We start from the raw sequence: 13,282 nt of genomic DNA, 5'->3' as shown, positions 1-13,282 counted from the left end.
ATCTCCCTCCATAATTCTTTACACATCTCAAGTTGCCACTATCCACATCCTTACTTTCAATCTTTTCATTCTCACGTTCCTTAGACTCACATCATCCCTTTGCCCATACTCACTTACTTTTACGTTACTCAACACACAATCATATCACTCATCTCATCTCAAACATGCTCCATGCCTCAATAAGCCTTAACAATCTTTCTTTTCTTTTTCCACTATCTATCACAACCACATATAACTCATATCCTCCCCACCAAACTCATACTCACCACAAGAGCCCCTCCTTACATCATAAGATTGGGTAACTTACGCATCAGGACCAACATACATATAAAACAATGCATAAAGAAGCGAAATAACACCTTTGAATTAAACATAATATGCAACGAATTCAAAAGATAAGCATATGACCCGAAACATGGGTCACTAGATCGAGTACTGGCCACTCGATCGAGTAAGTGACTTACTCGATCGAGTAGGTGAAGGCCAGAAGCACGTAAAACAAATTACCAGGGCTACTCGATCGAGTAAGGGGTACTCGATCGAGTACCAAGGTGCACTCGATCGAGTGAGAGCCACTCGATCGAGTACCCTACGCATTTCTCAGCACTGTCCAGTTTTCGTAAAACGGTCATAACTCACTCGTTTCTTGGTCGTTTTGGGCGTGTGACCTATCGTTAGAATCATAACAGCACAATCTATCACCTCCAATTAGAATCACATCAAAATAATATATAAATCTCAAGTTATAACAGTTTAAAGACAACCTCTTTATAATAAAAAAACACAACTACTTGATTTTTACTTCCAAACAACTTAAACAACAACAAGGTAAACAAAAACAACTCAATACTCATAAAACCAGTATTCCTAATCACATGTTACTATCTTCAAAAGCCAAGCAACAACATTCATCATGCACATAGATTATTTAACTTGTCAATCATGATTTACCCACATGCTTTTATTCTACAACTTCACGTACAACAAAACATACTCATACATTACAAATCCTATTTCCATGTTACGAATGCAACAATATTACAAATCCACTTCGTCACCGAAACATATTCATAATCACAAAATTCATATTCTCATGCAATTGACATCCCATCTTTTCCAATCTATTCTTCCCATTTCAACCACATTCTTCATCTAACAAGTGCATATGACACAACAGTAGACAAGCATATGAACTTATTATTTAAGTCTACGCAAATAAAACTGTGTAAAATCATATCACATCTCCTAATCACAAGTTACTAGTATATACACATTATAAATCATTCATTCTGCAACATCATTATTCATCACATATTATCACATATGAACTACTTTCTTTTTCCACCACATCATTCGTCATTCTCACATACTTCTCAAACTATTCCAACCAACATGGTAAACCAACTATCATTCAACATGCTTTCAACCAACAACATACAAAATCACACCGATTCATGCCACACATCACTATATTGGTACACAATTCACAAAATAAACACATAACGATCCCGACTCATATCCCATGGTGACCGATTCAAAATTGTAGGGCAAGTTCGCGACTTTAGGACGTCTCCCAAGTCTTTGCATTAGCTCCTACAACTTCTACCCCGGGTTCATTTTAATTAGACTCCCTAGGTTCATTAGATTCATTGGTTACAGATTTCAGGATCATCGCTCTGATACCATTTTATAACACCCTCATACTCCAAGTGCCTTACCAGGACCACCCAGGTATAAAGATGTTACCATCTCGGTTACCCGAGGCAATGATAATCATAAGACAATAACGAAACAACATTTAAATAGTATAAGTTTAGTGAAAGAATATAATCCGGAAACCAAACTGATAAAATGTGAATACATGTTCTCCAAAAAACAAATGTCTAAAAGCTAAACATAATGTCTGACAACAGCGGAAGACTCTTCTAACTGCAGTGATGACTCATCCCAGCTAGCCCATGTATCTCTACTCATACCTGCTCAACAACTGCTCACCATACCCGAATGGATCACCACAGTTTTTAAAATAATAAACGGGGTCAGTACTAATCACACAATTTATATAATTCAACAACACAACAAACAACACAGCTCAATCGTCACAGATATACTCCGAACTCCATCTCCAACTCCATAATACTGACTACACACTAAAGTGTGTAGCCCTGCCAGAGTGCCCATCGCAACAGGGTCACTCCACGCCGCCAGGTGGGGGACCGTAGCCGTTCCCACCTAATCCTCGCTCATCTCCGTCGAGCGAATAACCCAAATCCATTAATGTGCACATCCCTTCTGTGGCGGGTTCCACAGAAGGCGAATAATGGGCGTGAAGCCACTCCCGCAAGTGACTCCACTCAGCCAAGGACGCGCCCGAAGAACACAGACAGATACAAACAATCACAACTACTAAACAGCAATCAAAACCAACAACTGTCACGATACTCGTAGGATAACAATCAACAATCACAAATCATCACCAACACATTATGGGACTAATACTGAGTAGGGAAAACCCTACCTGGAATGCAACACAGTCAGACGATCTCAACAGCTGATATCAAAAGGCCTCTTCTACGAATCCTCCTCCTAACATATAACCATACAATTACTACCAATCAAGGGAAACAACAAAACCCCAAAATCCCCAAATTAGGGTTTAACCAACTTAAGCAAAATACTATAAAAACAGTACGTGGATCTTACCCTCGACGGAAGGATCACAAAGGTGTAAAGAAAGATGAATTCCGACCTTCCAAGCTCCGGGATTTGTCAATAATGCGATGAAAGCGAAGTACGTAGATTAATTTCTCTTTTGAAAGTAATTAGGTTTGTAAAAGTGTATTATGAAAGTGACGGAAGTGATTATATATTAATTCGCATTATTAATAAAACCCGACAAATCATCCCCCCGTAAACCGACTACTCGATCGAGTAGCTGACGTACTCGATCGAGTGCCGCCTACTCGATCGAGTACCAAGGCTACTCGATCGAGTACCCAACAGGTCAGAAACTATTTTAAATCGTAAAACACCCTTACTCGACAGAGTAAGACCCACTCGATAGAGTACCCAGAGACTCATAAAACCGTAGTATTACAAAAGCAATTAAAAGGAGTTTGTAAGCAAATGATTAAAAGCACTAGGGTGTCATGGGTTCATAGGGGATTCATGGGAGTAGATCATACAAACATGTTCTCAATTAGATGCAAGCACTTATTGTTGTGATGAGATCGAGTTAGTTATATCTTACAATCCCTAGGAAGATTTGGGTCCCGGAGTCGAGTCGTCTAGACTGTACAACACCTACAAGTCGACTTAATTCTTCCTATTCAACTCTATGCATGGTCTAATGAGGCTCGAGTTGGTTTATATCTTACAAGCCTCATTGAAGAGATCAGGGATAGTAAAAAAATGCAAGGTTTCATAGTCTCACATTTCATCAAACATAACATGTGCATAGGTTGAAATCACAACAAGCAAGCAAATTAATTAAGAGAACATATTAGATTAAGCATAGATCAATCCCCATGTTTGTTTCCCCTAATTCCCCATTAACCCTAGCTAAAGAAACTACTCACTCATGATCAAGTTTAGCATGCTAATAAGGTTGTCAATCATACTAACAAAGCAAAACATGATGAATAAATAAATGTGATTAACAATAATTAAACAAGGGTAAAAAGGAATTATACCTATGGAGATGATCCAAATAATAAAGCAAAGAATAATAGAAGTACTTGATGATTGATGGAAGGTTGTCAATCCTCCAAATAAACCTAAATAATCTTCTAATTACCCAAATAAAAGTAAGAACAATAGAGAAATTAAGGAAATATTAAGATGTGATTAATATTGAGAAATGTATTACAACTAAATTAAGACTAAATTAAGATAAGATTATTGATACGTGCATATTGTATAGTCTTTTTAGCCTATTTTAGCATGTATTTCCATGTACTTTTGTACTGTTTATATCGCATTATGCCCCGAATTGGCTACTTTGTTTCGTTTTGTCCGTTTTGTAGAAATGAACGCGGAAGTAGTAGAATCGTACCATTTTCGTCCTACTTTTTATGCATTTTGAGGAGACGGGATTTTTCTGAGCGAGATATTGCATTTGGATGCGTGAAGGCACGGTCTACGAAGCAGTCGGTCACGAGTTTGAGCTGTTTTGGAGGAAGAATACTCGATCGAGCTGTTTTATCACTCGATCGAGTGGTTTCTATGGCATTGGTTGGTCGATCGAGTAGTTTTCTGCTCGATCAAGAAGTGCTGGAATTAGGAGTTACTCGATCGAGTAACAATTATGTTCGATCGAGTAGATTTCTTGGAGTTTTACTCGATCGAGTTGTTTCAGACTACTCGATCGAGTGGTTTTGGCTGTCATGGGCTTTAATTAGCCCGTGAACATGTTTTAGCTTATGGACTTAGTAGTTTTTCTATTTAAGCACTTAATAACTAGGTCATTGGCACTTAATATCTAGTCTCTATAGTAATGGGGTTACCAGGGGCACTATAGATGATATCCTCAAGGTCACTGGAATGTCTTATGGTACTCTTCCTTTTAAGTATCTGGGAATTCCAATAGCTGCTAGAAAATTATTTGTGCTTGAATGTACTAGCTTGGTTGATAAAGTGGTTTGCAGAATAAGATCCCTTGGCAGCAGGAAATTGAGTTATGTTGGACGTTTGGTACTGATTAAAGCTGTTCTCTCAAATCTTCATACCTACTGGGCCAGGATCTTCATCCTTCCATCTACTATTCTCAAAAAGATCACTGCAATCTATAGAAACTTCCTCTGGACAGGCATTGATAATGACCAGGGTAGTACTCTGGTTTCTTGGGAGCAGATTTGTCAACCTAAGACTCATGGTGGATTGGATATTAAGGATATTATAAGATGGAACAAGGCAGCTTTGGGCAAGTACATCTGGTGGTTGGCACAAAAAAAAAGGACCATTTATGGGTAAGATGGATTCATTCTATTTATATTAAAAATGGTTCCTGGTTTTTCTATGATCCTAAACAAAATGGAAGTTGGGCCTGGAGAAAGCTCTGTAAGATCAGGGATCTTATGGTGGCTGGTTATGTGGGGGAATGGTGGCTACAACCTCATCATGAATACTCTATTGCTAGTGGCTATGACTGGTTGAGCCCTCCCATGGTTAAGGTCAATTGGACCAAGTTTGTTTGGATTAAAGATGCTCTCCCTAAGCATAGCTTCATAGGATGGCTAGTGATGCATGGAAGATTGCTTACAAGAGATAGGCTGAAGAGGATGGGGATTCTTATGGATGATATCTGCATTCTATGTGACTCTGCTCCTGAATCACATACTCACCTCTTTTTTGCCTGCATTTTCAGTCAGAAATGCCTGCAGTTACTGTCCCAGAAACTAGGTTGCCATCTACCTAGTGTGGACTGGACTGCGTGGTGGCTCAGAAAGAATTTTTGTTCCCAAGTTCTGAAGATATCAGTGGCTGCACATCTCCTGGCTCTCATTCATGCCATTTGGTGGTGCAGAAACCGTTGTAGGCTTGAGGGCTACCTTCCTCGGCCTGAGTCTGTGCTTGCTCATATTGTTCATGGCATTAAGCTGTGACAATATGGACTCTTTTATATTTTCTACTGCTGTAATTTCGTATCCTTATGAAAAGTAGAAATGAAAAGTTGTAATGTCTGTAAGGGCTTTGTTAGCTTGTTGGGCTTAAACGATGTATTTTGGTTAACCTTATTAATATAAGTTCACCTTTTTACCAAAAAAACTAGGTCATTGGCATGGATCTTATTATCTATCATCGACTATTATTTCAGTTTTTCATCTATCATTTTCATCTTTTACTGTAACTTTGATTTCGGGGTTATTTTGCTCGGATTTGTTTGTTCTTACACCGGATTCTTGCGATTGTAATCTCTTTCTCCCTTTTTAATATTAATCTTTCTTTTATTCGTCTTAATTACTTGTTTAATTCCTTTAATTTTCTGCCCTAATTACTTTTATGCAATTTCATTGTTGTTTCATTATGCTTTATATTAGTTATTTCAATATTGGTATTATTGACAACATTAGCGATATGAGGAGCTAAATCTGTTTCATGTTGGGATTAGGGGATCTGCGGTAGAAATGTGATGATGTAGTGAATAGGTTAGATGAGTTATTTGTGAGATTCTGTCCCCATGGCAATATAACTGTATTTACCGACTTAGTTGAGTGCACGCTTCTGAGTCACCCTTTTAATCTGGTTAAATTTAATCCTGGATCGGAAGATTGGACTAAATAGACCTGCTATGAACAGTAGACTGCCCTGACGAGGACGGAAGTTAAGTTAGTGGTAATTTAGGATAGAAAATGGACCGGAAGGACCTTTCCATATCCGTCTCACATTAATTTTATCTAAGTTGTTTACAGTTGAGTCACTGGACTACCGTAGTGAACCGAAATCCTGACATGTCCCCTCTTTATTGATAGTTTATCATCTTTTTCTGCCTTTACTGCTCTTACCTTGCTTCTCTTCCTTATACATCATTAGTTTAGAAACCAATTGTAAACACCCCCCATTTTTGTGACCAAATAGACGGACTCTTTACAGATATCTTGCCTCCCTGAGGAGATCGACCTGACTTCCCTAGCTATATAGTTAGTTTAGTTAGTTATTTTTGATAGGTATACGATGACCTGTCAAATTTTTGGCGCCGTTCTTAGGGAGGCAATTGCCCTATCTGTCTTTGTTTCGTTTATTTTATCCGTCTCAGGGAATTTTTATTCCTTGAGACAGTTCTTATTCATTTTCATTCAGTGTTGTGTATGCCTAGGTCAAGCAAGTTGGAGTTAGTTTCAGCTGATTCTGAACCAGAGCGATTGTCCAGGCATAGACTGCGTCTGCAAAGAGAATCACGAAAGGAAGACTTGAGTACTTTCGAACCTTAACTTCAGCATTTCCTATTTACAGAAGATCAATCTTTAGTAGAAGACAATCTCAGTTCTGTAAATCAACCAGTAAAGATGCCGAACATTGCTAGTCATTCGGGGCCTAAAGCATCATCTATTCCGAAGGGTTTCAATCTCCAGACTGAGGATGGGAATACTTTTAACATCCGTCCATCCTATATCAATCTGGTGGAGAGAAATCTCTTTAGATGTGTGGCAGGTGAAGACCCGAGGAAGCATATGGAGGTCTTTACGGACTACTGTTCTACTATCCCCGCCACAAAGGGGGTAACTCAAGACAAGATTAAGGAGGTGTTGCTCCCTTTTTCTTTGATTGACTCAGCTAGGGAGTGGCTGACTGACTTGGACCGTACGGCCGCGGGGGTCACTGACTGAGAGACCCTTGCTCTTGCTTTTTATAAAAGATATTTCCCTACGCAGCGCACCAATCAGCTGAGAGCAAAGATCACAAGTTTCAAGCAGGCACCTGATGAGACTTTCTATGAAGCGTGGTCCCGTTTTAAGAAGTTGGTGAGGTCTCTTCCTCGCCATGGTTTTGATCTGTGGTTTCTGTCCAACCAGTTCTACAATGGGTTGTATGATGATCACAGAGCCATACTTGATGCATCATCTAACGGAAGATTCTAAGAGAACACTGACGATGATAAGGGATGGGCCCTTATTGAAGAGATGGCGAACCACTGTGCTGAGTATGGAAACCCGAGGGATGGTATTAGAACAGTTCATGCAGTCGATAAGCAAGTTGTGGCTCAGCTGGAAGCCATGAATGCTAGGTTTGATAAGTTGGAGCTGCATTCTGCTGGGGAGCCTCAGGCGATTCATTTGCTTACTAGAGGGGAGACCGTCACATGTGAGAGGTGTGGGAGCAACGACGGTCACACTGTTGTTGGCTGTCTTACAGAGAAGGACCGGGTCCTTGCTTTTCAACAATACAGGCAAGGAGGGGGTTCCTATTATAATAACCAAGGGGCAGTCCATCCTAATTTGAGGTGGACAAGTCAAAATATGCTCAATCCTACCCCTCCTCCGCACCAGCAGCAGCCATATGTCCCTCCTCATAAGGCTCAACAAGGCTTTCAGAAGCCTCCTTCCTTTCCTACACCTAATCAAGGTGCATCATCCTCTGGTGGGGTAAGTGAGATAGGTGAGTTGAAGACGATGTTGCAGTCTTTGACAAAGCAATGGCAGTTAAGCGACCAACAAAAAGATGCATCTATCAAGGCACTTGAAACTCAAGTTGCCCAGTTAGCCGCGAACCAGTCCACACGGAAACCGGGTCATTTACCGTCACAAGCTGATAAAAATCCACATGAGACAGTAAATTTAATTAATTTGAGAAGCGGTCGCTCGTATGAGGGACCGGAAGTGTTGAAATCAGACCCGAGGAAGGAAATTACTGCTGATAAACAGTGTTCTGTTGAAGAAAAGGAGCTGACGACAAAGAAAGTACTCGATCGACTGATTTCTGGGGGTCGATCGAGTAAAAATGCTGAAGAAAGGACTCGATCGAGTGGAATTTCTACTCGATCGAGTGAACAGGAAAAGGAAGAGCTCGATCGAGTAAATAAAACTGCTCGATCGAGTGAATTTGCTGAAGAATCTGCTCGATCGAATGGTAATTCTGCTCGATCGAGTAATGCTAATAAAGAACAACTCGATCGAGAGCCTGCTAGTGCTCGATCGAGTGAAAAATCACCTGAAAGACCTCGTTCGAGAGGAAAGAAGTCTCGATCGAAGGATTTAGAGCTTGATCCGGCTGACACGTTGGAAGAGAGGAACAAGGGACTCGAGATACCCATCACGGTGCCTTTCCCGAGGCGGTTGCAGAGTACTAAGGCTAATCAACAATTCGGCAAATTTGCCGAACTCCTGAGAAGCTTGCAAGTCACTGTGCCATTCGCCGAATTGCTGACACAGGTACCCTCTTACCTTAAATTTATGAAAGAAATTTTAACGCGTAAGAGGCACATTAATGATCATGAGACGGTAGCTTTGACTGAGGTAGGGACGGCCCTAGTTCAGAATAAGTTACCTCCCAAACAGTCAGATCCGGGTAGTTTCTCGATTCCGTGTCATATTGGTACCCACTTAATTGATAACGAGTTATGCGATCTTGGCGCTAGCGTGAGTGTCTTACCGCTGTCTCTGGCTAAGAGACTTGGTTTGACCAAGTTTAATTGCACAAATATGACTGTTCAAATGGCCGACCGTAGTATATCACGGCCACTAGGTGTCATAGAAGACATACCTGTCAAGATCGGGAGATTCTTTATTCCCGTTGACTTCGTTGTACTTGACATCCCCGAAGATACACATACCCCTATCATTTTAGGGAGACCATTTTTATTTACTGCCCGTGCAGTGATAGACGTCGGGGGCAAGACATTGACTTTTCAGGTTGGGGACGAGGAATTGATTTTCCATCAGTCTAAGTCCCGAAGGGCTCCCATGCAAGCTCAGCCTTGCAATGCCCTCTCTTCTACTGACCCTCCTATTGACACTCCAGATGAGAATTTGGAACATTGTGCTGCTATCGTGACCCCTCCGCCTCAGATTGAGAGCGAAAAGGAGGAAAGTTCGTCTGTTTTCCTTGCTGTAGGTACAGAGGAAATTATTGAAGGAGTTGTCAATGATTATTGTGCAATTAATGTCAGTCAAAGTGGGAATGATGACGCTACAGCTGGTAATAAAGGAGTAAGGATGAGGAAAGTTTGCGCGTATGTGGACGTCAACTATTCTCCTCCTAACGATTCAAATACAAGCTCGTGGAAATTGAAGAGGACGATCAATGTTGCTGAGGTGACGTCCTCCAGTCAGGAGCCCTCCGAGGGGCTACTGAATTGCTTTGGGAAGTGGCGGGGAAATGCCCCGTGTACCAATTTGTAAAAACAATTTTTAATTTCTTTTGGATTTGTTTATTGCTTTTAATTAGGACACTTAGAATTTAGACATTTTTAGCATAGATTAGAAGACTATAGACTGTTACTTTTTGTATTTGGTATTTTGGGATATTTTTACGAGTGTTTTTATGCAGGTTTGGGGAATTATACGCAAATCCAAGAGCTTACACGAGGAAAAGAGCTCGATCGAGTACTTTTTGTACTCGATCGAGTGAAATGTGTTCGATCGAGTGATTCCATATTACTCGATCGACAAAAGCTGAAAAGGGGAGTTCTCGATCGAGTAACTTTTTACTCGATCTAGTAGATGAATACAAGAAGCTCTCGATCGAGTAGTTTTAAACCACTCGATCGACTGATTTTGGAAATGACGCGCAGTGAGTTCCTTTAACTTCCTTCTTTTTCTTTGTTATTTCATTTTCTTCTTCATTATTTCGTTCCTACCTCCCTATTTGCGATCAAAAACCCCAAAATCCTCCATATTTCTTGCCCATTTACCAAATCCACCACCTACATTTTGTTTTTCGTAAATTAATCGTCATTTGACCTCTACTTTCCCTTTGATTTACGCTATTTTACACGGTCAATTAAGGGTTTTAGGGTTTCGCGGTTTTTTGATCAAAAATCGCCATTGTTGCTTGTATTTGTCGATTAATTGCAATTTGTAGGTTCCTTATCATCAAGTAAGCAATTCCTACACATCTTTGCATTTTAATTTCATTAATTTTGCTTTTTATGAAGTGAATTAAGATTAGGGTTTCGAAATTCCTCATTTGATCGAATTTTTCGACTATAATTGTAATTGTTTGCCCTATTTGCTTACTTGATGCTTAAATCCCATACCTCATTGATGCTTCACATGTTTAATTCGAATTTTTGGTGAAATTTGCGATTAAGGGTAATTTCAGTCGAAATTTTCGACTGTTGTTGGGTCTCTACTGCTAGTTAGGCCTCATTTGCCTCAATTGTTGCTTAATATGATGCATTTGTCGTCTGCTACCCTTCCCCTATCGCTGTTTACCCGCTATCATTCGAATTTTTTGAGGTAATTTGGGAATTTTTTGGGCTGTAGTCGAATTTTTCGACTGTTTAGGGGAAGCTCCATGCTGTTTTCACGCTGATTTCTTATCGCTTTTCCCCTGCCCCATGTGTTTAGGATGGATTCTAGCTCGATGCCTTCTTCGAGATCTGCTTTCAATCCGTCCCTGTCTCTGTCTGAGTCGGTAGTCCCTGATGCTACTACCGTCTCCGCACTTACCAGCACCCATGTGTTCTTAGTCTCTGCCGTTGGTACGGTTTTTGCTTCTGCTAGCACTAATGCTAGCCCTGTTTCAGCTGCCATCTCAGTCACAGCCACTACTACTGCTAGCACTGATGCTAGCCTTTCTTCCTCAGTGGTGGTCACAGCTGCAGCTATAGCCTCTACTTCAGCCACGGCGGACTCACCTGCAGCCGCAACTGCTTTTAGGGCGGCCCTAGTACCTCGTGACGTCAGTGGACGGCCTTCTACTTCAGGTTCTAGAGGCCGGGGTCGTGGTCGTGGTCGAGCTACACCTGCTGCTGGCCGTGTCACGATCCGAGTGGATGACACTCTTGACTCCCACCCTGAGTACCCGCAGGTAATTTTCGTTAATGGTGTACATCGTACTAGATTTTATAACTTAGTTGGCTGCAAGTTTATCCCTACGCGCTTTCTTTGCCGCACGTCACTTGAGAGGCTCGGTTTCTATGAGCCTGTTTGTGAGCTTTTACGGGGCACGGGGATGGCCGGACTCATCACTATGAGTGGCCATACCTTTATGGAGCTGAGTCTCGAGTTCTTCAGCTCCTTCACCTTCTCCTCCGGGGCACACGATGTTGTCCCCACTAGTCTTTCTGTGTCTTTCCGGTTGTTAAACCGGACTTTTTCGATGATATTGGAGGAGTTTGGTACCAGACTTGGACTTTCCTTTACGGGCGCCACTGTTGCCCCTAGGAAGGTCATTCGTCAGCTTTGGCGGACCTTGGTCCAGACCACCTTTCCCGAGCGAAAACTCGCTCAGGTACACCTTCCCCCTGCCCGTTACTTTCTTAGACTGATGGGGAGTACCATTTTTTGCCGAAGGGAGCCAAACAACATCAACAACAACGAGCTCTCCATCTTAGGCGGTTACCTGAACATTGACTGCGAGGGTCCTTTTACCCTCAACATCGCATATTTGACCGCCCAGTACTTCCAGGCCCAGGGGGAGAAGGTCACGGGATCTATCGTCTGCGGTGGCATAGCCACCATTCTTGCCCGTTCCCTCTTCCCTGCCTTGCCTCGTGACCTACCGTACCTAGAGGGAGATAGGTACCTGAGCCTAGCGTCTATGCACTCTCAGACCTGGCTGACTTCTGACTACCGGACTTGGAAGATAGACGGTTCCTTGTCCGTGGACCTACCTTGCACCCCTCTCCCCCGTCTAGCCCCTTTGCCTACTATTGCACGGGGCGCCCGTCTACCACCTCTACCTGACTACCACCTGTCAGTCCGACCACCTACTACCTTACCCGCCGCTAAGAAGCGGCGTAGACTTGAGACCGGAGAGGGATCTGCACCTTCCACAGGTGGCCAGACTTTCACGGCCACACCTACCCCGATCCCTACTCCTACTCCTACTCCCGCGCCTACTGACACGACACAGACACAGCCGGTCCTACCGGCTAATTTTGTACCTCCTCCACCCTTTGAGGCGTCCTCGGTCATGGACCAAGGGCGCCGTGACGGTTTGTTGATTGAGATTGCAGAGAGACAGGCTCGTATGGAGTGGGACATAGCTTTGACTTTGTTCCCTCTATACGAGTATCACATGAGGCGACACCGTCCGATCCCAGGGGGTTGGCCACACCCTTCCTTTTATCGGTACCCAGCTGAGGGGTACCCGGAGGTTGCTAGTGAGGAGGAGGACGAGGACGAGAACCCGACGGCGGCGGCGGAGAGAGCTCGAGCTGAGTAGAGGAGGAGGAGAGAGCAGGAGGTGGACCCGGACTACACCGTGACGGTGGAGGACGTGACGGAGGAGGCTGACGAGTAGCTGCTGGTCTACTCACTTCCCCAGTTTTCTGGCTGGTTTGGGTAAGTTCGTGTTTTGTATGTCTATTCTCGTTCTTTTATTTATTTTGTCTCCTTTTCATTTTATTATTTTTCATTCTTTATTGGTTGTATATTCCCGTTCCCCTGTATATATCTGCTGGTGTATGCTGGAGGACAACGAGGGCGTTGTCCGTTTTGGTTTGGGGAGGGTATTGCATCCTTTTGAGTCTGCATTTGCATTTGTTTTGCATTCACGTTTATATTTTCAGCTTGCATTTGTATTTATTTACTTCATTAAAATTCAAAAAAAAAAAAACCAAAAAAAATTAGAAAAATTTCAAAAATTCAAAAATATTCACGCTTATTTTTGCATATAG

The 13,282-nt window shown here is 42.2% G+C and overlaps 1 non-coding gene across 1 annotated transcript; it reads right to left on the bottom strand.

Moving 5' to 3' along the window:
* Window positions 1-7,380: 7,380 nt before the first annotated feature.
* On the bottom strand, window positions 7,381-7,486 carry LOC141616132 (small nucleolar RNA R71). Its single transcript, XR_012530502.1, has one exon. It is a non-coding gene; the product is annotated as a small nucleolar RNA R71 (small nucleolar RNA).
* Between the last annotated feature and the right edge of the window lie 5,796 nt (window positions 7,487-13,282).

This window comes from Silene latifolia, chromosome 11 (genome assembly GCF_048544455.1).
Source record: "Silene latifolia isolate original U9 population chromosome 11, ASM4854445v1, whole genome shotgun sequence".
In the NCBI taxonomy this organism is placed as follows: Eukaryota; Viridiplantae; Streptophyta; class Magnoliopsida; order Caryophyllales; family Caryophyllaceae; genus Silene; species Silene latifolia.
The sequence above is the reverse complement of the archived record's forward strand: the minus strand, read 5'-3'. Positions and strand labels throughout refer to the sequence as shown.